This window comes from Loxodonta africana, chromosome 1, assembly GCF_030014295.1.
Source record: "Loxodonta africana isolate mLoxAfr1 chromosome 1, mLoxAfr1.hap2, whole genome shotgun sequence".
Classification (NCBI taxonomy): domain Eukaryota; kingdom Metazoa; phylum Chordata; class Mammalia; order Proboscidea; family Elephantidae; genus Loxodonta; species Loxodonta africana.
The window spans coordinates 50,221,693-50,245,905 of NC_087342.1; the positions used below are offsets into that span (position 1 = coordinate 50,221,693).

General features: G+C 39.0%; 1 pseudogene; it reads left to right on the plus strand.

Annotated features, from left to right (window-relative positions):
• The first annotated feature begins 22,383 nt into the window (after window positions 1-22,383).
• LOC111752739 (5S ribosomal RNA) lies at window positions 22,384-22,502 on the plus strand (annotated as a pseudogene).
• Window positions 22,503-24,213: the final 1,711 nt, after the last annotated feature.

Here is a 24,213-nt window from a genome sequence, read left to right on the forward strand (position 1 = left end):
GTTTGCGTCTACCGTTCCTATACTGCTTGTCAAAAGAGGCGCCTATACTTAGAATTTCTGGGATAACGAGGCTTTTGTAGCCTCCCTGATAGTTCACTGTGTGGACAGCATCAGTGCTTGCATCTGCCACTGTATAATGAACCGAGCTCTCCCAGGGCTGGCAGTGGGTCAGTGTGTCCTGTTACTCAAGGTATTTACCTCTTCGTCCTTAGGAATGAACTGAACACAACACACAGCCCTGGAGAACAGAAGGAGGAGGAGGAAGAATGGGGGAGCAGGAGAAAAAAGAAAGAAGCTTTTAGTTTGGCACAGGCCACAAAATTATGGAGAATTTTATTGCTTTAAGGGATTACATTTCTCCCCATCCAAGTCTAAAAACATCTTTTCTCAAGACTATGAATCTGAAGTCAGAAAGCAGCTCCTCCCATTGGTTTCCCCTTGGTCCCTGCTGGGTCCTTGAACAGTAAGGATAAGTACAGCAGGAACACACAGATCACTGGCGTCAGCTCTGCTCCTATACAGGTCAAATACTTTATTTGGATCACAACAGGATTGGATTTCCTACTGACATCGGGTGGGAAATTCATTCCCTACCCTCTTCTCACCCTGCTGTGATTCTAGGGATTTCTGGGTATGTCCCACCATAAAGTTGTCATAGATAATGCTGATCTCTTATAATCTTAATTATATGCGAATGGTTCAAAGCTAAGCCCTCTACCTCACTGCAACCATTCCCCAATCGCAAACTTTCTCATACTGTGCGTAGCTGGTAAATTAACTGGATTATTATTCTATTCCAGAGGCTGGGCAATGATTTACATTTATATGCCAGCAGTTCCTTTCTCCTTGCACCAGCAAGAGCTGGGGAATGATTTATTACGATGCAAAAGTGCTGGCACAGATGTTACACAGCCTCAGCATGTTCGCGTTGCACAGCGTGATGGATTCTTCCTCGTGTGCACTGATGCTCCCATACAGGTAGCGCGTGACACAACATTAGTGCCCACAGATTCCAGAGTCTTTCGCTGACCCCTGCAAGGACAAATACCTTTGGCCTTTGTCTTTTCAACAGGTCAATACTGAGTTCTATTCTTAGGGTAGGGGTGGTTGAACTTTTTGCAATTAGTTTAGCTGCCTCAGTTGAATCCCTAATGGACTTTTATATTGTAAAAACATTACTTTCTGGAACAGTTGGCAATTTTGTTTGTTTGCTTCCTCTTCCCAAACCTCCTTCATCCCTACCATTACTCTCTCCCTGGGAGGAAGAGAGAGGAGGCAAGAAAAGGAGCACAAATCTGAAAGATTAAAATGATACAGAAAAGAAATAAAAATGCTTCCACTTACAAAGCCATTTTATTCACTTACACATGCCATAATCAACATCAAAGGAGAAATCCATCTCAAGTTTTGCTGGATTGACAATATGCATGTGGCTATAAAATTATTATTTTGCAAACTTTGAATAGTACTCAGCTTTGGGCACTATGCTTTTCTCAGAAAGGACTCTCTGGTGGTCCCCTAGCTCAAATGTCAGTGTGAATATGGTTATCACCATACATGTGATTTCACCGGATAATATGATTGTTATTATTTCTTAACTGAACAAGATGACAATCACAGATGGGCATAGTTTTATACCCCTTAAGGTTGTAGCATTTTTAACTTCCCACAGAAAATACAATTAAATCTATAAAAACTCTCTGTCCAAAAATAAAAATAGAGCAATTCACACTGGACATACATTGCATTTAACAAAGTGAAAGTTCACATTTTTGTAGGATTGCAGCTTTGTTTAGGTATCAGAAAGCACTTAATTAAGATTTTTAAAACCAAGACAAAGTGGTTCTCAAACTTTAGTTTGGCCAGAGACCATGTCCTGGTGGCGTAGTGGTTAAGAGTGCGGTCAGGAGTTCAAATCTACCAGCCGCTCATTGGAAGCCCTATGGGGCAGCTGTACTATGTCGCTATGAGTCTGAATTGGCTCCATGGCACCTAACAACAACAACAAAATGTCGCATCCGATGCTTGTTAAAAACACACTTTCGTGGGCATCACACAAGAGATTCTAATTCCATAGGTGTGGCACAAAGTCCAAGAATCTGCATTTTTAAAAAGTGCCCTGCATAATTTTGAAGGAGGTAGACAGTGGAATATTCAAGAAGTTCATCTCCAGGACTTCTAAGTAGAGATCGTCTGTTTCTTTAGGCTAATAAAATATATATTGACCCTCACCTACAAAGTGTGGCCATTTTTTTTCTGAACTCATGAGTCCAATTTAATTTAAAAATAGAAAGAGGCAAAAAGAATACACTGACCTGGGTTCCTGCCCTATCCCTGTTAGATCTTGGCGGTTGCAATATTTCTTCTATAGCAATTTTCAGAATACTTTTCCATGCCTTCTTTCTAGAAAACATTCATATTCATGTTCTTGGATTGTAATAAGTCCTTTACATTTTAATAGAGAATTATTTTTAGGCTATGGATGAGCATTTTAAAAATCAGTAATATTACACTTCTATGTTTAGCGTTCTCTGGGGACTCATAAGTGGATTTGAAGGGCAAAATATGTGCACAACTATCCGTTAGGGTCTTCATGCCTTCATTCATTTATTACAGCTTTCATGATTTCCAAAGTGGTCTATGTCTAAAGAAATGTTAAAATTCAATCTAGGAAAATGGGAAGCAGAGTCATAAAAACGCAAAACCCCATTTACCAACAGGTAGTTAAAGAAATGATTTGCTAGCCTTGCAATGGTGGTGTGTCCCTTGAAAGGGGGTTAACAGGGCATACTAGCAGTATTACTTTCTTTGTTCTCTTCCTCGCCTGGTGAGATAGGGTATTACAAAGTGGTTGCTTAGTAACTGGTCCAGTCTGACCATTTTTCCTCTCCCCTTATGATTTTGAATTACCAGTCATTTCCTACTTCAGGGACCTTATAAGAGAGAATTTCTGAATTCAAATTATCTGCTTCGGTGCCATATATGTTAATAATGCTACATTCTGGATATGTATATAAACTGTTCATTGCCATCGAGTCAGTTCTGACTCATAGTCATCCTTATGATAGAGTCGAGCTGCCCCATAAGGTACCCAAGGAGCAGCTGGTGGATTTGAACTGCTGGCCTTTTGGTTAGCAGCTGAACTCTAAATGAGAAAAAAGTCTCTGAGAAATGTCAAGGTCATTGGTCAAGGTCAAGTGACATGGTCAAGGTCACTCAGAGAGTGTTTGAGTTAATGAGGCTTAAAATCAGATCTGTCTTATACCACCACTCAAGCCATGCTTTTTCCACCTGAGCCCTATCACATCCAAATCTCATTTGACTATTCTTTTCATCACTAACTTACTTCCTTAGCAATGATAGGCTACAATGACAAAGACACCTCCTCCCAAGTTTCCCATTATTTCAATTTTATCTGTTAGCTATTAAGTGGTGTTTACAATCAAATTTGGAATTTAAGAGTTTCTCTTACCATTTCAACTTTCAGATCCACGGAATCATAGGCAAGATAAGAATGTCTCAGATGCTCTTCTATTAGAAGAATGAGAATGAACAATTTCCTCAATGGCTTAATTCTCCCACTATGATCGTATCTCACATTTGTTTCAGATTTTGATCTGTGTTAGGAAATCTTTATCCAAAATTTCATCTGATGAGATAGTCTGCAGTCTACATCCAGACCAACACCTTTCATATTGCTTTTTGATCTTTACTCCATTGCTTTCTAACATGCTTTCTACATTAAAGGATTTTTCATGTTGTTGTTGTTAGGTGAGGTCAAGTCGCTTCATACTCATAGTGACACTATGTACCACAGAACGAAGCACTGCCCGGTCCTGCATCATCCTTACAACATTGTTATGCTTGAGCCCATTGTTGCAGCCACTGTGTCAATCTACCTCATTGAGGGTCTTCCTCTTTTCCACCGACCCTGTACTTTACATGCTTTCTACATTAAAGGATTTTTCAGATAAATCTGTAATTTCTTGGCATAGAAACTTGTTCTACTCACAGGTCTATTTAATCTGTTTTTTTTTTTTTCCAAACAAGGCATTGGTTTCCATTGTCAGTGGTATTTCACCCTTAGTCTTATCTCATCTATTGAATTAGCTATTTCAACTGAAATTCCAACCTACTGAATTATTTATTATGAAGATTTCTGCAGCTTTAGGTATTAATCCTATTCTCCACTCGTTTTCCTTGGAAAATGTCTGGGTATCTTCTCACACTTCATTTTCTTAAAGGTTTGTCAAGAATATTTCTTTTCCACTTATTTAAATTTTCAGTTTAAAATTCTTCTGATCTGATCATTCTGCTTCTTGTTTGGGCAGCTATTCTTCAGCTCTGCCAAAAACCCATCATTCTGGCATAATCCAAAAAAAACAAATCCTGTTCTTAGATTGCATCTTAATAATCAGTGGTTCATTTCCATATCCTTTATCTATCCCAATTTACCACGTACAGTTGGAAGTTGCTTTTATATACACAGATTTTCTACCCAGGACTTCAAAGTGACAAAAGGTACATTCCAGATTCTCTTTGTATAACCCATCTGTGATGGTTAGTTGTGTGTCAGCTTGGCTAGATCATTATTCTCAGTAGTTTGGAGTTTACATAATTATGTAATGATGTAGTCATCCTCCATGATGTGATCTGATGTGATCAGCCAGTTGTAAGGGGAGTTTCCTTGGGGCTTTAGCCTACATCCAATATATATATAGATGTTCTGGCAAAGCTAGCTTGCTTGCTTTAGATTCTGCATCTGGCTTGTCATCATTTGACCTCTGGTTTTTGGGACTTGAGCCAGCTGCCTGCAGTATTACCTGCCAATTTTGGGATTTGTCAGCCTCTACTGCCTGTGAGCCAGTGGCCTGCCATCTTATCTGTGGATGTTGTATTTGTCGGCCTCCGCAGCTGTGAGCCAGTGTCTTACCTGCAGATCTTGGGTTTGTCAGACCCTGCAGCTATGTGAGTCAGGAGAAACCTCCAGCCTGACATCTGACCCACAGACTTGGGACTTGCTACCCTCTACAACCACGTGAGCCATTTCCTTGAGATAAATCCTACTCTTTCTTTAAATATATATATATATGGAAACCCTGGCAGCATAGCGGTTAAGAGCTACAGTTGCTAACCAAAATGTTGGTAGTTCAAATCCAAGGGTTTGCTCCTTGGGAACCCTATGGGGCAGTTCTACTCTGTCCTTTAGGGTCACTGTGAGTTGGAATTGACTCGATGGCAAAAGGTTTGGTTATATATACACATACATATATATATACACACACACACACGCTGCACTGGTTTTGCTTCTCTAGAGAACTCAGTCTAAGACACCACCCAAAGTAAGACAGGCTGTTTTAAGTTTAAGATGGCTCTCTATCAGTAATGCCTTAATGACTCAACTTACTTCTGTATTAGCCATGCCAGTTGACATAAGCCCAGCTCCATACTTCTCAGCAGGAAGTCCCCAGGCACGAGGAAGAATTTTCTGTGTCTCACCTTGTAACATCATGTTCTGAGGTAGTTGTTCTGTCTCAGAACATATGAATGAACCTCTTTCTGAAGATGCCATATGGCGCAGATAAAGACACCTCTTGCAGTTTTCTTTTATTGTTCTTGCGTTTCATTCTTTCTATTCACTTGCATTATGGCTTTTCGAAAGTTTCTGTCTTGTGCTATTTTCTCAGTCCTCTCCAAGATTTTTTCATCTTTTCTAATAATTTGAGAAATAAAGTGGCTCATCTCTCAATTCTTTCCCATGAGCAGGAATACTCCCTTACTTTCATAGGGCATATAACTGATACTTTGATTAAGAACACAATCAGAGTTCATTCCTTGCTGCAGTAATTTTTGAATGCCAGAAATAGATTTTTAGTATTTGTGTCTCCTAAATATAAAGGTACACTCTGGTCTTTTGTAATTCCATCTGAAAACATCTCCTAGAAGTTTTTTCTAGGCACTTCTGAGCAACTAGTCCAATAAGCGGTCCCAGGAAACACTGCATTCTTGACAGCCTGGCTGCTCCCTGGTAGCTTTGAGATCACCCTAAATATTGATTGCTATCATTGCAGGAGAAAAGCAGAAGAAGGGAGGATTCTAATTGTGTTTAAGGGTTCCAAGCATCTCAACACAACAGCGGGTGCTATGGAAGGCCTCCAATGGCGTTCTTTCTGTCACCATTTATATCATGCGTATGGCCTGCTTCACCTCTTGGGTTCCAGCTTTATAGGGACAGGAGAGCTCTTCAGCTGTCCAAGTGTAAAGGAACTCAAAGAAATGCCCTAGAAACTTCCCGAACTTTCTATTTTGTGGTATAAACACAGCCTCGGGATATTCTCATCCCACTGTTTCTAGAAGTCTCACCCAGCAGAGCCAACTGAGCCTACAGTGGCAGGGAAATGAGTAGGTACGTCTACGGTTGTCATCGCCACATTATTGGTCTACTTGATGGCAAAGCTGGGGACCAGAAACAACCCCGTTGATTTCATGTGTTCTGTCTTGCTTTTTACCAAAGGCTAAAAACCTTAGAGCAGTGTGTGTGTGTGTGTGTGTGTATGTGTGTGCACGTGTGCAAGGAAAAAATTGTTGAGATTGGGGAGTATATACCAGAGAGAACACTATTTTGTTTGAATATGTTTTTGTAATAAAAAACAAGAATTGACGCCTTTGAACTATGGTGTTGGTGAAGAATGCTGAATATACCATGGACTGCCAGAAGAATGAACAACTCTGCCTAAGAAGAAGTACAGCTGGAATGCTTCTTGGAAGTGAGGATGGCAAGACTTTGTCTCACATACTTTGAACATGTTATCAGGAGGGATCAGTCCCTAGAGAAGGACATCATGCTTGGCAAAGCGGAAGATCAGCAAAAAAGAGGAAGACCCTCAACAAGATGGAATGATACAGTGGCTACCACGATGGGCTCAAGCATAGTAACAATTATGAGGATGGCTCAGGATTTGGCAGTGTTTCTTTCCGTTACACATAGGGTCGCTATGAGTCAGAACCAGCTTGACGGCACCTAACAACAATAACATATGTTCTTCCAGAGTTTGCTTTATATTATAACATCAAGCTAAAAACTTTCAGTGAGCAAAGGGATGAGTCTATGTCTCAAATTAATGGCAAAGGCAAATAGTGTATGTGCAAAGATACCAACTCTGGAGAAGCGGACCTACTTTTGGTGGAGTGAATGGAAGAAAAGACTATGGTGTCAAAGAAGGACAAGAAGATCTTTCTTTTTCCTCTATAAACATAACCCCCAATCCCAAAGTACATTCCTTAGAATTTCCCAATGAGGAATCAAGAATGGAAGAGAACTGGGAATAGTGAGCATTACAGAAAATAAGGATGAGGAGTAGGCTAAAAATCGCCTTGCAGCAAGAGTTGTTTGGTAATATTATCCAAAAAATCAATTCTCTTTCAAGTTCTCTAATCATTTTGTGTAGACAGCTACCTATTTTAATTTTTTTCTGCTAATGAAGTTAATAGTCATGGAACTCAAACACAGTAAGGGCATTTGTGGTTCAATGGTAGAATTCTCACTTTCCATGCGGGAGGGTGGGTTTCATTCTCAGCCAGCGCACCTCATGCACAGCCACCATCTATCTGTCTGTGGGGACTTACTGGTTGCGATGTTGCTGAACAGGTTTTAGTGGAGCTTCCAGACTAAGACAGACTAGGAGAAGGGGCTGGTGATCTAGTTCTGAAAATCAGCCAATGAAAACCCTATGGATTAAGACAGTCTGATCCGCAATCCATCATGGGGATGACACAGGACTAGGCAGCTTTTTGTTCAGTTCATCATGGGGGCTGACTCTACGGCAGCTAACAACAAGGGCATCTAGTGCATGCTTTTATTTTAGGGTCGTTTTCCATCAGGATGAAAGGGAAATCTTTATTAAAAGGTTTTCTCTGGGGTAAAATAGAAATATCTTTCTCTCAGATTATCCATCTCTTGCTCTTTTTCCTCCCTTCCTTGAAAACTGGTCCCTGGGTCCATGGTTAGCACCACATAGAACCAGAACACTGATAACCGCAAAAATTTTCAAGACCTTTGTCCTCAGTCTCCTCACATGACCTTACAACTCTTTTTTTTATCTCCTGTTTATATGGTTTGATCTCACCCTGAGATCTGATACCAGAGACAGTTATTGTATCTTTGACTTTAAGCGTCCATTTTCAATCATTGTTCAAGCTCAACATCTGCCTTTCTGTTGCCCTGGGTAACCAGCTCACATGCACCTTCGTTTGGTTGATCCAGTTGCTGGTGTGATGGCTAAACAGCAACAAATCTTCCCACATTACACAAGCAGATTTAGAACAAAGGGGTGTAGGTTCTGCAACCTCTTCTTATAATTCACATTTTGCAGTTGTCACAATCAGTTTACCAGTTCTTGCTTTCTTGGTGACCTTTGACTTTCAAACTTTTTTTCCTTAAATTTTATTTATTTTGTTGTTGCTGTTGAGAATACACAGAGCAAAACATACACCAATTCGACAGTTTCTACATGAACAATTTGGTGACATTGATCACATTCTTCGAGTTGTGCAACCATTGTTACCTTCCTTTTCTGAGTTGTTTCTCCTTCATTAGCATAAACTCACTGCCCCCTAAAAGTTCCTATCAAATCTTCGACTTGCTGTTGTCAGTCTGATCCCATATATGATAGTTCTTAAAAGAGCATAATGCTCAAGACAGGTCTTTTTTACTAGTTAAGCTAAACTATTGTTCGATTTTAAGATGACTTTAAAACCTGTTGCCATTGAGTCGATTCTGACTCATAGCAACCCTATAGGATAGAGTCGAACTTCCCCATTAGGGTTTCCAAGGAGTGGCTGGTGGATTTGAACTGTCGACCTTTTGGTTAGCAGCTGAGCTTTTAACCACTGCGCCACTAGGGCTCCAAGATAACTTCAGGGGATATTTCTGGCTGAAGGTTTAAAGATTATCTCAGGGCAATAGTTTCAGGCATTCATCTACCCTCCATGGCTCCAGAAAGTCTGGAGTCCATGATAATTTGAAATTCTGTTCTACTTTTCCTCTCTTTTCTATGGAATCTTTGATCAAAATGTTCAGTAGTGGTAACCAGGCACGATCGAATTCTTCATATTTTTATATAGCCTATTTTGCTGATAACACTGTACACTGATATTTGATTGAGCCCAAAATTATTTTTGAAGGCATTTTATTACCTTTCCTTCATGAAAATTGTTACCATGCTCTCTGGAAGGTCAGTCTCCTTTTGTGAGGTGCATTAAACCATGGGGACTTCTTGAAAGGTGTTTCTCTTATACCATCATTGCTTTTGCTGCTTTGGGCCAAGAATCCAGTTTAGAGTAACCATTAAGGACCCCCATTCTCTTTTCTACTTCTGATCTCTGCAAAGACTGCTCCTTCATTTTCCTCTGCACTTGAAATGCTCTTTTCTTTGCTCTCTACCTATTTATAATCTTTTCAGCCTTGGAAAGACAGTTAAGTCAGATCTTTCTTCATTACTCCTACTCCGCTGAATTCCTGTAGTTCTGCTAGTTGGCTGCAGGTGTTAATATTCATTGCGTCTAAGTTGCTATTGTTGTTTATTGTTCCAGCATGTCTTATCTCCTCAACTAGGTTTCAAGCTCCCTGAAAGTAAAGATTGTGTCTTTTTAATGTTTTTTAATGTCCTTTAAAGTAACTGATATTGGGGACTATGGATATTATCAAACAGTAAAATGCCATTCTGAGTACAAAACCATGGTATTAGGGACAGGCTTAATGCCATCTTATATTATATGTAGTTTTGGCGAAAAAAAATACAAAATTGGGATAGCCATGGCTTTTAACGCCTATTAAAATATAAACGCAGACTAAAGTCAGTTGATCATGGTATTTTCTGTAAAACACACTTAGGAAAGGAAAAAGTCATAGCAGGAATGATGAAGTATTTAACAGTCAGGCATTGGTGTATTGAGAATGCTGCCAACCCAATCCATCGCTCAACAAAATGACTATAAATAAGACAGTACTGAGGAGGAGAGTTGGAGATGAAATGGGCAATGAGGTGGAAGGAGTCGCAGCTGTTTCTTTTCATTCATTCATTGAATTCTCTGTAAATATTGGTACGGCTTGCAAAGTGGTAAACAGCGCTTCTGTAAATTAAAATGACTGCTCATATCCTGGCAAGGATATCAGGGTCTGAGTGTCAGGCGAAACAGACAATGACATCACACACGGCCTGAGCTTTCCCTGTGGCTCTTCAAATACGCTCCTAATCCATTTGCTCCATAACACTTGCATATACATTTCAAGTGAGCCAACTCTTTTACCCAGAAGGTATCCAATGCTTTTTTAATAATAATTTTTTCTGCAGCTTTCATTTTGCCACATGAATTGGGGCTTGTTTATATTTTTCAACGTAAGGTTTGTTTGTTTGTTTTCTTTTTTTGCATTCAATTTCCAAATAGACAGATGTCTTTTTGTAGAATTGAAATGGCATATCGGAGTTTAAATGCCATCTTTCCTATATTTGCATATTTAATTACTCACATCACATTTTATTAGTATATTATCTGACGAGGAATCCTGACTAATTAATTTCACCTGGAATTGTATGTGGCATATGAAAAATTACACTTGGCTGTTTGTAGAGACCAGCTGTGTATTAGAAATATCTGATCCCCATCTGCAAGATTAAAAAGAGTGAGAGAAAACAGCGGATAGTAAAAAAAAAAAAAAAAAAGTCACGTTCCCTTTTGCTCTGGAGGTATTATTATTGGCAGATATCTGTTATTACTCAGCCTATACTCCACACATCAATGCAAGAGTTTACTCTGAGCATCATTCAGCCTGGTGACTTTCCTTTCCACCGCTTTGGTTTTAATTTGCAATAATGCTCATGTGATTGGGTTCCACCCACAAGCATGCGCTCCTTGCCTTCAATTCCAGCCTGCCTCACAAACAGCCAACTTCATTTGGACCACAAATTGTTTTGGCCTAGCTGGCAGGGGAAAGCAATAAACAAAAATCTGGGAGAATGATGCTGCCGTGTGCAAAGATAACCCCCAGGATCAAATGTGGCCTCTTGGAGAGGCCAGCAAGTCCTGTAACCTGACTCCAACCCAGAAATGCGGGTTTGCACTTTCTCGCCATTTCTGCCTCTTGCTATGTATTTCTGTTTTGGAGTCTTTGTCTGCGCTGACAACAGATGGTGTTTTAATAAAGTCCAGTAGGAATATTACTGTGAGTAAACAATCCAGCGCATGCCAATTCCATAATTGCTGGGTACTGATTCAGCCTCTTACCTGCTGCATCCAAATTGGGAGGGAACCAACTGCGCGCTCTCACCTACCGGCAGCAGCCCGGCTCGCTCACTCGCTCGCAGCTGTGGTGCGCTCCGGCAGCTAGCCTCACCGCGGAAGGTAAATTGCAGCTCCAGTCATGTTTCTTGGCACTGGGTCTAAGAGAACGGCTGCCATCTGGCTTGCCATCAAAGCGTGGTCATTGAGCCTCTCAGAGATGAAATGGCTTTTTTAAAAAATCTTGCTATTTAAAAAAAAAAAAAAAATGACACGCATAGGACTTACTATCTTTTCCTTTACAGGCTCAGTGTATTTTAAAACAACAGTCGGAGCTTACTTGAGCAATCGCCTGCAGAACAGGGTTTTGCTTTTTTTTTTTTTTGGTTTGTTTTCTCTCACTAATTCCCACGCTCAAAGGGATTTATTGTCTAAATGTATTATATGCTAATAGAAATTTAAATTCATGCATCCTTCTTATTTGTTTCTCTCCTTGGGAAAGGGCAAAAAGTTAGGTTACCTCTTTGAATTGCCGTAGTTTTCTTTTAAATTGTGTATAAATGTATGCTTAACACTTTTATATGTTTATTCAAAAAAGCAGCAGGTGATGCTAGAGAACATGGTGACCCAAATGCTAGTTATTTGTCCCTTCCCAATAGTTTCTGCAACCCCCCCGCTAACTAGAAGGCTCCAGGAAAATAAAAGTGGCTTTGGCAGCCAGAAAAGACAAAACCAGTGCTTTACTTATTTCCTAAGAAGGCCAGGAGCGTTTGATGCTTACCCAATGATCTTATTGTAAGTGACATCCAGTTTCAGCAAATACTGCTATTTTCAACAGACTGCCTGAAACACTTTTAGTAGTGCCTAAAATTGTTAAAACAAACTCCACCAACAAAACCCAGAATGCAGGGCGGAAGCTGCCTGGAGTAGCCCTAACAATAGAGCAAGGCTAATGTCTGCTGACTGACATCCTCAGAGAAAACCCTCTTCTTTCCTGGTTTATCTGTTCAAGGAAATAAAACACATTAAACTAATATGACACTAGATGGTTGCTCAGAGCTTATGTCAATTTTTGAGGTTGCAAACTCCCCAGATACGCTGATTGTTATGTGAAATGTTGGTATCCCATCATCTTCCCTGCCGCAGATTTTTAGATAAAATGGTCCTATTTTTTTTAACTTTGCAAGAATTTGAAACACATGTGAAAGCAGACAAAATAGTACACTTAAAACTGTTTTACAGATTTCCTGTTTTAACCAAAAGAATCCAAAACCATTGCTGTCAACTCCAACTCTTAGTGACCCTATAGAACAGGGTAGAACTGCCCCGCCGTATTTCCAAGGAGCCACTGGGGCATTCAAACTTCTGACCTTTTGGTTAATAGCCAAGCTCTTAAGCAGTGCACCACCAGGGCTTCCTGTTCTTAATAACCATTAGTCCACAGTTAACTCTGCCCTCCCCATACACCCACCTACTTCCCTCCTCCTTGTTTTATTTAGTGCAGACTCTATGGATCTTGTCAATGCAGTTGTGAATTTTCTCTATCGATCTATAAAAATTAAGTACTTTTTTTTGCCCTTTTCTGCAACTTTTTATTTTAATATTACTCCATACTTAAAACTTGCAAGAGTAGTATAAGGAACCCCCCAGAGGCTCTTAACTCAGATTTGCTAGTATATTCTATTTTCTCCAGCTCTCTCTCTCTCTACATAGAGTTACAAGTAAATGCATAATTCCTCTGACTCATTTGCGAATGTATTAGCTCCCTATTGCTGCTGTAACACATTACCACAAACTTAAACCAAAAAACCAAAGCCATCGCCATCAAGTCAATTCCATCTCATAAAGACCCCATAGGACAGAGTAGAACTGCCCCATAGGGTTTCCAAGGAGCAGCTGGTGGATTCAAACTGCTGACTTCTCAGTTAGCAGACAAGCTCAGTGGCTTAAAAAATACAAATTTATTATCTTACAGTTCTGAAGGTCAGAAGTCTGAAATATGTCTAACTCAGCTAAAATCAATGCATTGTCAGGGCTGTGTCCCTTCTGGAGGTTCCTTGCCTTTTGCAGCTTCTAGAAGCTGCCTGCTCTTTGGTTTATGGCTCCCTTTCATCTTCGAAGGCAGCAAATGGCATCTTTCTGACCTCTGCTTCTGTGGGCAAATCTCCTTCCATGATTCTGACTCTTCTGCCTCCTCCCCAACCCCTTTCACTTAGAAGACCCTTGTGCTAAAGTTGGGCTCACTATTAATCCAGGATAATCTCCCCATCTCAAAACTCTCAATCTAATCACATCTTCAAAATCCCTTTGCTGTATAAGGTAACATAATTACAGGTTCTAGGGATTTCAACACAGACTTTGTTAAAACCAAACCAGTTGCCATTCAGTTAATTATGTCTCATGGAGACCCCATGTGTTGTAGAGTACAACTGTGCCCTATGGGGTTTTTAAGGCTGTAACCTTTTGGAAGCAGATTACCAGGCCTTTCTTCTGAGGTGCCTCTGAGTGGGTTCAAACTGCCAACTTTTGGTTAGTAGTCTAGCACTTAATCTTTTGCACTATACAGGGGCTCCAAGGAAGGCATTATTTTGTCTACCACAGAGAATGGATTAGAGCATTGTGTTCACCACTGCCACGAAATGGTTCAGTCAGTAGTTACTTTTTCTTACATAACCACAGCAAAATTATCAAAATTAGAAAATTACCTATTTTGCACTCCATTCTCAAATTTTATCAATTGTCCTAATGCTCTTTTTGTAATACCAAATAAAATCCAAGGTCACATAGTCTATGAAATTGTCTTGTTTCTTTGGTCTATCTTAATATCAACCACTTCCTTAGGCTTTCTTCTTTTTGCTCTCTTTGACATTTTTAAAGAGTATAGACCAGTTATTTTTATTATATCCCTTCATTTGTCTAAATTTTTTTCATTATTAGATTCAGATTGTGCATGTCTGGCAGGGAAGGCAGAGAAGTGTTACTGGTCCTCCTCATACCTCCTAACAGGACACACGTGAGGTCAGTTTGTCCCAATCCTGAGATCTCAATAACGATCACTTGGTTAAAGTGGTATCCATTAGATCTCTCTACCATAAAGTTTCTGTTTTTTCTTTTGTCCCATTAATAAGTAATTTGTAGGGTGATCCTTTGAGGTTATGAACATTTATAGCTCTTTTTAGCTCTTTCTAGTCTTGGCATTTGTTGATGATTTTCTATTCCATCATTCTTTCTGTATTTATTAGTTGGAATTTTACCATAAGCAAGAGCTTTCCCTCCTTCCCTGTTTAGCGATCTAGTCATTCATTTATTGATAGTATATGTTAATGTGTCGTTTTTTATTCTATGGTAATAATCAGTAGTGTACTGTGGCCAACCCAAACTAATGAGAGCATTTATAAACATTCTTCCCAAATCTGTATTCAGGGGCATAATGTTGGTAGTTTGAAATTGTCTCTACTGGGAGTATTTGCACTGTTGAAATCAACAAATGCTGCCCATCAGGGCTTTTTTTTTTTTTTTTAATTTTCCTTTTTGGAGAGCCAGTTTATTAGCACATCACAGGTTGTAATTCATCAGTAGGTAATCCAACACTATCAATATTTATTTTGTTGATCAAATTGTTTGAGATTTCACCAGAAATCCTTTCAAGTTTCGTATTCTTTCCTTTTGACACACTGCTGTTATTCTTTGAGCTTATCCTGCTTTTCTGACTCAATATTATGTTCTAGGATCATCTTGTACTTTTTCTACACCAGCCTTGAAATCATTCTTTTTTCCAAGGAAAGTTGTTTTCATTTAGTGGAGAATCATGGTTAGAAATCAACTTAACTGCTGGATATTTGTCAGTGATACTGGCATGCCATTTTTTTCTTCAGTAGAGAGAGTGAATATATAGGCATATCGATATCAATTTATTCCTTTATCTACACTAAAAACAGTGAGTTTATTCTCATACCTCCAATTACAACCTACCACCACAGGGTAAATTTTAGTCTTTCTCCTTTCAATATTTACAACTTTCTCCTCTGACAAGAGAAAACTAGTCCATGTCATTCTCATTATATTTACTCATTTGCCCAAGACCAGGGTATACAGAAAGTAACTTCAAAGTTGCTAACTCCTCTCACGGTGAAAATCAATTCAAATAACTGAAATTTAATATCCTTTTGTAGTTCTTTTTTTGGGTAAAGTTTATATAAAATTAAATACGCATATTTTAAATGTAAAATTTGATGAGTTTTGGCAAATACGTAAATGCATAACCCACACCTCTATAAAGATAGAGGACATTTGCTTTTCTGAAACATTTCCTCCGAGCCCTTTGAAATCAGTCTCTACTTTCACAGAGTATAGGCAATTAGTTTCTGATTTTTTTCAACAAAAATTAATTTATCCTGTTTTTGAACTTCCTATAAATGCAATTATAGTGTAGGTAGCATTTTGTGCCCTGCTTCAATTGGCGTTATATCTGAGATTTATCCCTGTGGTTGTGTGTATCAGTACAGTCATGTGCCGCAAACGTCCATTCTGCAACGTCCCATAAGGTTTTTGTTGTTGTTGTTAACGGAAAGCTGTTCTCCCTGTGTTTATTTTTTCCACTTAATGGTTTTAAAGACCCCAAGCCCAGAGTCTTGCAGCACGGGACCACTGGACTGGGGTGGGATACAGGCAGGCGATGTAGAGGACCTGGCTCTGGGGCTTTGTCCAGTGGGCAGGCGCGCTGCCGCAGCGGCTGGGGGAGCCGGGCTGCTCTTGCTCCTCAGGCCTGTGGAACAGCGGGCGCGGCTGAGTGCGCTCCACACCGTCATCGCTCACTTCCTCTCCCTCTGCTCCCACCGCCGCTGTGTCACCAACTGCAACCACTGCCGGTTCCTCTGGCCTCAGCCAGTTGCTCCAGTGGCAGCAGCAGCAGCTGCAGGGACAAGGATGACTGGAAGCGGGCACCCATAAGGTGTTAATATAATAGGCTTTGTGGGAGTTGGTTTGTAACTCTAGGTTGTACGTAAGTCAGGCATTCGTAACCAGGGGACTGCCTGTATATAACATGGTGTTCCCACACCGCCCAAATCACATAACGCCATATTTCACAGAACATACTGTGGCCGGTAGGTGATGCTTGACTGTTGATTATTCGTTTTTAATGCTGAGTAATATTCTTTTTTTTTTTTTTTTTTAAATTATAAAATCCTTTTGGTGCCCTGGTGGCGCAGAAGCTAAGAGCTTGGTTGGTAACCCAAAGGTCAGCAGGTGGAATGCATAGTCACTCCATGGAAACTGTATGGGGCAGTTCTACTCTGTCCTATAGGGTGCAGTCGGAACTGACTCAACGGCAATGGGAAGTAGCAATATCTCTTTGTATGAAAATACCACAATTTGTTTATATATTTTTTGTTGGTTAGCTTTGAGTTATTTCCAGTTTTCAGCTATTATTAATAAAGCTGCTGTGAACATTCTCATACAAGTTTTATTATGAGCAAACATTTTCCATTATTTTTGAAAACGAGTAAGAGTAGAATTGCTGGGTCATAGTGTTTGTAGAAATTTAGCTATAGATGAGAAAGCTTTTTCAAAATTAGTTGTACTAGACTTTTTCTTCTGTATAATATGGAGTAACAGAGACTAGATTCTCCCTCTTATGTTAAACAACAACCTAAAATGGACAAAGTATGTGAAATAAAGATTTTAAATAATCAACAACTGGCAATACAGGACAGCGATCCCTGAGAGAGAGAGAAAAAATGATGTCTACAATTGTATTAGCTTAGTTTCTAGAGGAAAACCAAAACAAACAAACAAAAAAACAAACCCATTGCCATCAAGTCCATTCTGACTCATAGCGACCCTGTAAGTCAGAGTAGAACTGCCCCATAGGGTTTCCAAGGAGTGCCAAAAATATCCTTAAGTTCTGATGCAGTAAGGGTGTGGCAGAAGGAGTGGAGCTGAGGTAATTTGTCACTATTAGACCAAGCTGACAGCCTTACATAGTTGAGAAAGAAGATATGAGAGTACAAGGTAAAGTACTGGAGAGGAAGGAGCTACACAGAGAATTCTTCAGACCTCTTCAGAGAGGTCCCCAGAGTCTTTGAGTATTGACCTTCACACATGTGTGAGAAAGCCAGCTGAGGCTTATAAAAGAACCACCAAAAGGGAGAAGGCTAAACAACTCCTGGGACTCACACAGAATTGTGAATAGCTATGTTCCCACCAGCCAAAGTATAAAGTCCTCATAATGTATGGGGTTTCAGTAGATTTCTTAAAAGTGTGTCAGTTTAATGATGTGCTAAATTACTGTGGATAAATACTGCTCTGAAAATACTTTATTGATGCTTAAAAGAAGCTCTGAAAGAATTCAAAAGATTTAATGTAACAGCTGTGCACAAAACAAAATCCAACACTTTTTAAAGGAGTATAACAAAATCCAGCAACCACCAATATATTTAAAAAAAAAAAAAAAAAAGTGAATCATCCACTCAACAATTATTAGGCACAAAAAGAACCAGGGAAATATGACCCACAAACAGCAGAAAAGTCAGTCATTAGAAACACACCCAGAATTGACAGTGATGATTGAAGTAGCAAACAAGGACATTAAAATGGCTCATATAAATGTTTTCCATATGTTAAGAAAAGGTAGAGGGAAACGCAACCACCAAGAGGGGAGAAATGGAAGATGTAAAAATGGCTCAAATGAATCTTCCAGAAATTAAAAAATATATATATATGAAAAATACACTTCATGAGAGTAACAGCAGTTAAGGCACTGCAGAAAAAAAGACATAGCAATCAAAACTATCACAAATGAAGCAAGGTGAGAAAAAGGGAGAATATAAGCAAAGCATGAGTGATCTGTATGACATTATCATGGATTAAATTCTGTCCCTCAAAAATGTGTGTCAACTTGGTTAGTCCATAATTCCCAGTATTCCGTGATTATCCACCATTTTGTCATCTGATGTGATTTTCCTATTTGTTGTAAAACCTACCTCTACGATGTTAATGAGATGGGATTAGTGGCAGTTATGTTAATGAGCCAGGGCTAAATTTACAAGGTTAGTGTTTTAGTCATCAAGAGGTAGCATATGACCAGGAACACATGGTACTGAAGGAAGAAGTCCAAGCTGCTCTAAAGGCATTGGTGAAAAACAAGACTCCAGGAATTGATGGAATATCAATTGAGATGTTTCAACAAACTGATGCATCGCTAGAGGTGCTCACTCATCTATGCCAAGAAATATGGAAGACAGCTTCCTGGCCAACTGACTGGAAGAGATCCATATTTATGCCTATTTCCAAGAAAGGTGATCCAACTGAATGTGGAAATTATAGAACAATATCATTAATATCACATGCAAACAAAATTTTGCTGAAGATCATTCAAAAACGGCTACAGCAGTATATCGACACGCAACTGCCAGAAATTCAGGCTGGTTTCAGAAGACGACGTGGAACCAAGGATATCATTGCTGATGTCTGATGGATCCTGGCTGAAAGCAGAGAATACCAGAAGGATGTTTACCTGTGTTTTATTGACTATAGAAAGGCATTCGATTGTGTGAATCATAACAAGCTATGGATAACATTGCGAAGAATGGGAATTCCAGAGCACTTAATTGTGCTCATGAGGAACCTTTACATAGATCAAGAGGCAGTTGTTGAGGCAGAACAAGAGGATACTGAGTGTTTTAAAGTCAGGAAAGTTGTGCGTCAGGGTTGTATTCTTTCACCATACCTATTTAATCTGTATGCTGAGCAAATAATCTGAGAAGCTGGACTATATGAAGAAGAACGGGGCATCAGGATTGGAGGAAGACTCATTAACAACCTGCGTTATGCAGATGACACAACCTTGCTTGCTGAAAGTGAAGAGGACTTGAAGCACTTACTAATGAAGATCAGAGACCACAGCCTTCAGTACGGATTGCACTTCAACATAAAGAAAACAAAAATCCTCACAAATGGACCAGTAAGCAACATCATGATAAATGGAGAAAAGCTTGATATTGTCAAGGATTTCATTTTACATGGATCCACAATCAACAGCCATGGAAGCAGCAGTCAAGAAATCAAAAGACGTATTGCATTGGGTAAATCTGCTGCAAAGGACTTCTTCAAAGTGTTAAAGAGCAAAGATGTCACCCTGAAGACTAAGGTGAGCCTGACCCAAGCCAGGGTATTTTCAATCGCATCATATGCATATGAAAGCTGGACAGTGAATTAGGAAGATGGAAGAAGAGTTGACACCTTTGAATTGTGGTGTTGGCGAAGAATATTGAATATACCATGGATTGTCAAAAGAACGAACAAATCTGTCTTGAAAGAAGTGCAGCCAGAATGTTCCTTAGAGGCAAAAATGGCAAGACTGTGTCTTACATACTTTGGACATGTTGTCAAGAGGAATGAGTCCCTGGAGAAGGACTTCATGCTTGGCAGAGCACAGGGTCAGCGGAAAAGAAGAAGACCCTCAACGAGGTGGATTAACACAGTGGCTGCAACAATGAGCTCAAGCATAACAATGATTGTAAGGATGGCGCAGGACCGGGCAGTGTTTCATTCTGTTGTGCATAGGGTCGCAGTGAGTCAGAACTGACTGGACAGCACCTAACAACAACAACAACAAACTGCTGCCATAACAGAAATACCACAAATGGATGGCTTTTACAAGAGAAATTTACTTTCTTACAGTCTAGTAGGTTACAAGTCCAAATTGAGGGCGTCAGATCCAGGGGAAGGCTTTCTCTCTCTGTTGGCTCTGGAGGAAGGTCCTTGTCTTCAATCTTCCCCCGGTCGAGGAGCTTCTAAGGCACAAGGACCTGATGTCCAAAGAATACGCTGTGCTCCTGGTAGTGCTTTCTTGGTGATATGATGTCCGCCTGTCTCTCTGTTTGCTTCTATCTTTTATATCTCAAGAGATTGCCTCAAGACACAATCTAATCCTGCAGGTTGAATCCTGCCTCACTAACACAACTGCCACCCATCCTCCCACATTTTAATCATAGAGGCAGGATATACAACATATAGGAAAATCATACCATACCAGCAATCATGGCCCAGCCAAATTGATACATACATTTTTGGGGGAGCAAAATTCAATCCATGACAATTAGGTTGTGTCTTCAGTCAATCTCTTTTGAGATATAAAAGAAAGAAGCAAGCAGAGAGACAGGAGGACTGCATACCACCAAGAAAGAAGCACCAGGAGCAGAGCACATCCTTTGGACCTAGGGTTCCTGCACTGAAAAGCTCCAAGATCAGGGCAAGATTGATGACAGGGACCTTCCTCCAGGGCCAATAGAGAAAGCCTCTCCCTAGAGCTTGTACCCTGAATTTGGACTTCCAGCCTTCTAAACTATGAGAAAATAAATTTCTGTTTGTTAAAGCCATCCACTTGTGGCATTTCTGTGTTAGCAGCACTAGATGACTAAGACAGATACTATCAGATAATTTATCATAAATGTATGTAGAGTTCCAGAATGAACAAAGAGAGATGGGGCAGAAAAAATTATTTAGGAAGTATTGACCAAGAATGTTCCAAATTTGATGAAAACTTCAAACCCACAGATTAAAGAAGCTCAATAAACACTAAACATTAAACATAAAGAAAAAGACACCAGGCACAATGTATCATACTGCTGAAAACCACACGGGGTTGGGGGGGGGAACTTAAAACAACATAAAAAAAAAAAATACAGCATATGCAGAGGAACACAGATAAGAATATCAGGAAACTCCTTGCCTGAAACTGTACAGACCAAACAGCAATGGGGAAACAGCTTTATCGTGGGAGGCAAATACCATCAACTTAGATTTGTTTACCCAGCAAAAATATCTTTCAAAACTGAAGGTAAAATAAAGACTTTTTAAGCAAACAAAAGCTGAAAGAAATCATTGCTAGCAGCTGTATGCTATAAGAAATATTAAAGAAACTTCTTCACAGGGAAAGAAAATGGAAGTTTGGATCTACACAAAGAAATGGAAAGCACCAAAAATGATAAACATAAGAATGACTATAAACTTCTTATTTTTTATTACATATTTAAATGAAAATTGGTTGTTTACATAAAAAATAATAACAATATGCGGTAAGGTTAATAGCATAGAAGAGAGGAAATGTATGACGGCAATGTCACAAAAGATATATTCAATGATGCAGTATTATTTGAAGATAAACTGTGATAAGATGTATATTGCGAGACCTAAAGCAGACATGAATAAAATTATAACATTGAAATTATACAAAGTATGTTCTCTTACCAAAATGGAATTAAACTAGAAATAATCACAATATAGCGAGAAAGCCCCAAATATTTCTAAAGACTTCTGAAATACCAATCAAATGAGAAATCAAATAAAAAGAAACTCACATTTTTTTTTTTGTTTGTTTTAGCAACCTTGTGGGATGTAGCTGAAGCAATGTATCATTTCAATCCTTAATATTTATTGTTCAGTCTCTGATATTTGTATTTACATCATGGATCCCTGTGTCGTTCTGGAGAAGGATATTCAGAAACCAAAGCCTGGTGCTAGGTGTACTCGTTGCAACGAATCCTCTCAGTTGACATGTCTGTGAAATAGACGATGTGTCCAATACATACATGCACTGCATAAACATATCCACTCACATATATACAAGTCCTCACACATCTGTCCGTTTATCTATCTATAGCTGTATATCTACTTACATATCTCTAGAGATGTATTTATCTACCAACGTCAATGTTTATACTGATGCCTTAATTTCAGTATAACACCGTAGGATTAACCCTCTCTTTCCATATTTGTAGTTCTCCCTTTTGACAATGAGAAAACTGGTTCTCATTATCTACAAAGTATTTATTTATTCACCTAATACAATTTTTCCTCCAAGAGACTCCTCCAAGTAACCAAACCATTGCTGTCAAGAGGACAATACAGACCTACTCTCTCTCCGTACTGGAAACCCTGGTGACGTAGTGGTTAAGAGCTCAGGTGCTAAGAAAAAGGTTGACAGTTCGAATCTAACAGGCGCTCCTTGGATACTCTATGGGTCAGTTCTACTCTGTCTTATAGGGTGTCTATGAGTCCGAATTGACGCAATGGCAATGGGTTTTGGCGGGGGCGCTTATACAGACATACAGCCATACCACCCAGAATGTACCTGATCTCCTCTGATCTCAGAAGCTAAGCCGAGTCGGGCCTAGTTAGAACTTGGATGGGAGACTGCCTGGGAATACCGGGTGCTGCAGCCTTTTGAAGCTCCGGTAGTACAGTGGTTAAGAACTCAGCTGCCAACTAAAAGATTGGCAGTTTGAATCCACCAGCCGCTCCTTGGAAACCCTATGGGGTAGTTCTACTCTTTCTTGCAGGGTCACTATGAGTCCGAATCGACTCAACAGCAATGGGTTTGGTTTTTTTTTTTAATATATATAATGATATTAAGAAAGTATACTTCAATTATTATTTTTTGATTGTTTCATCAGAAACAGATGTTGAGATTTGTCAAGGGTTTTCATCATCTACAAAAAGAGTCACAGAGGAATTATACAATAAATGGTGGCTCTTATTAATATTGATAATGGGTAAATTATTAAAAGAGAAAATATTACTTATTTTGGAAGATAATTATAGGTATACTTTTAAAGATTTGATCTTTTTATTTAGAAACATTTCAAAGATTTTTAACAAAATGTCTCAAAATTGTTAATTTTTTTTTTTTTAATCACTAACTGGAGTGTAATGGGAGAAATATATTTGTATAATTTCTGTACTTCCTCAAATAAAATGCCACTGAGAATATCTAAGAACAAATATTAACAACTCCACCTTAATATGGCATAAATAAATCAGATAAAACTTCATATTCCAAGGCATAAAATAGCTTTGTGTATTACTATTTTGAACCGTGACTAATACTGTCTAGGTTTATATGAACTTAACATAGCATTTAAAAATGAATCATTCCATATTTGATGATCTACAAAGTCATACACTTTACTAAGTTTGGCAACAATAATTACTAGTCACCTTTAACAAGCTGTCGGGCCCTGGGGCACAGTAGTTAAGCATTTGGCTGCTAACCAAAAGGTCGGTAGTTCCAATCCACCACACACTCCTTGGAAAACTTATGGGGCAGTTCTACTCTGTCCTATATGGTCACTATGAGTCTGAATTGACTCCATGGCAACGACTTTGGTTTGATTTTGGTTTTAACAAGCTATGACACTGTTTGAACTTCTGACTCAGTTACTATTCCAGAATTTCTTATTTTGAAGCTGTTCCTTTTAATCACATTATTATACATTTACATAAATCTGGCCATTTCCTTGTTTGAGCACTAGTATTCTGGAAATTCTCAGTGTAGTCTTGTGATTTCTGGTCTCCTCAAGAATAGAATTTCATGTGATCATCCCAGTATCCGTGTCTGTTGATAGTTACAGTGATAATATGTCAACATTTTATGAATAGTTAACTTTGAAAAATACTCACATGCCAGGATGTGGATTTCTCAAACCATTTAATGTACTGCTATCTGACAGCAACATAGACCTTTGTAGAAAAATGTTTTCTTTCTTCTGTATTGACCTATAGTGAAATGAAGATTTTGCCAATATGATATTTCTAATAACTGGCTCCTTACTCTTAGAAATAGAAAGCTAAATAGCTTTCTGTCTCTCCCAAATATTTGTGTTGTTGGATCTCACTGGGTGCTCATGAACAAGACTGGGGACAGGGTGAGAGTCTCATGGAAGTCTTCCTTGTTGTATAGTCCTGGAAGAGGGCAGCTATAATAAATTATAGTTCATTCTTGACTTAAGACTTTGAAACTCTTTTAAAAAGGTCAAAATTTTTGCTTACAATAACAACTGTCATTATCAGAATTTTTAGAAACTTTCACCATGATTTCTGTACCTGAAAAACCAGCATTTTTTCTTTCTGAAATTCTGTTTTGAAAATTATATT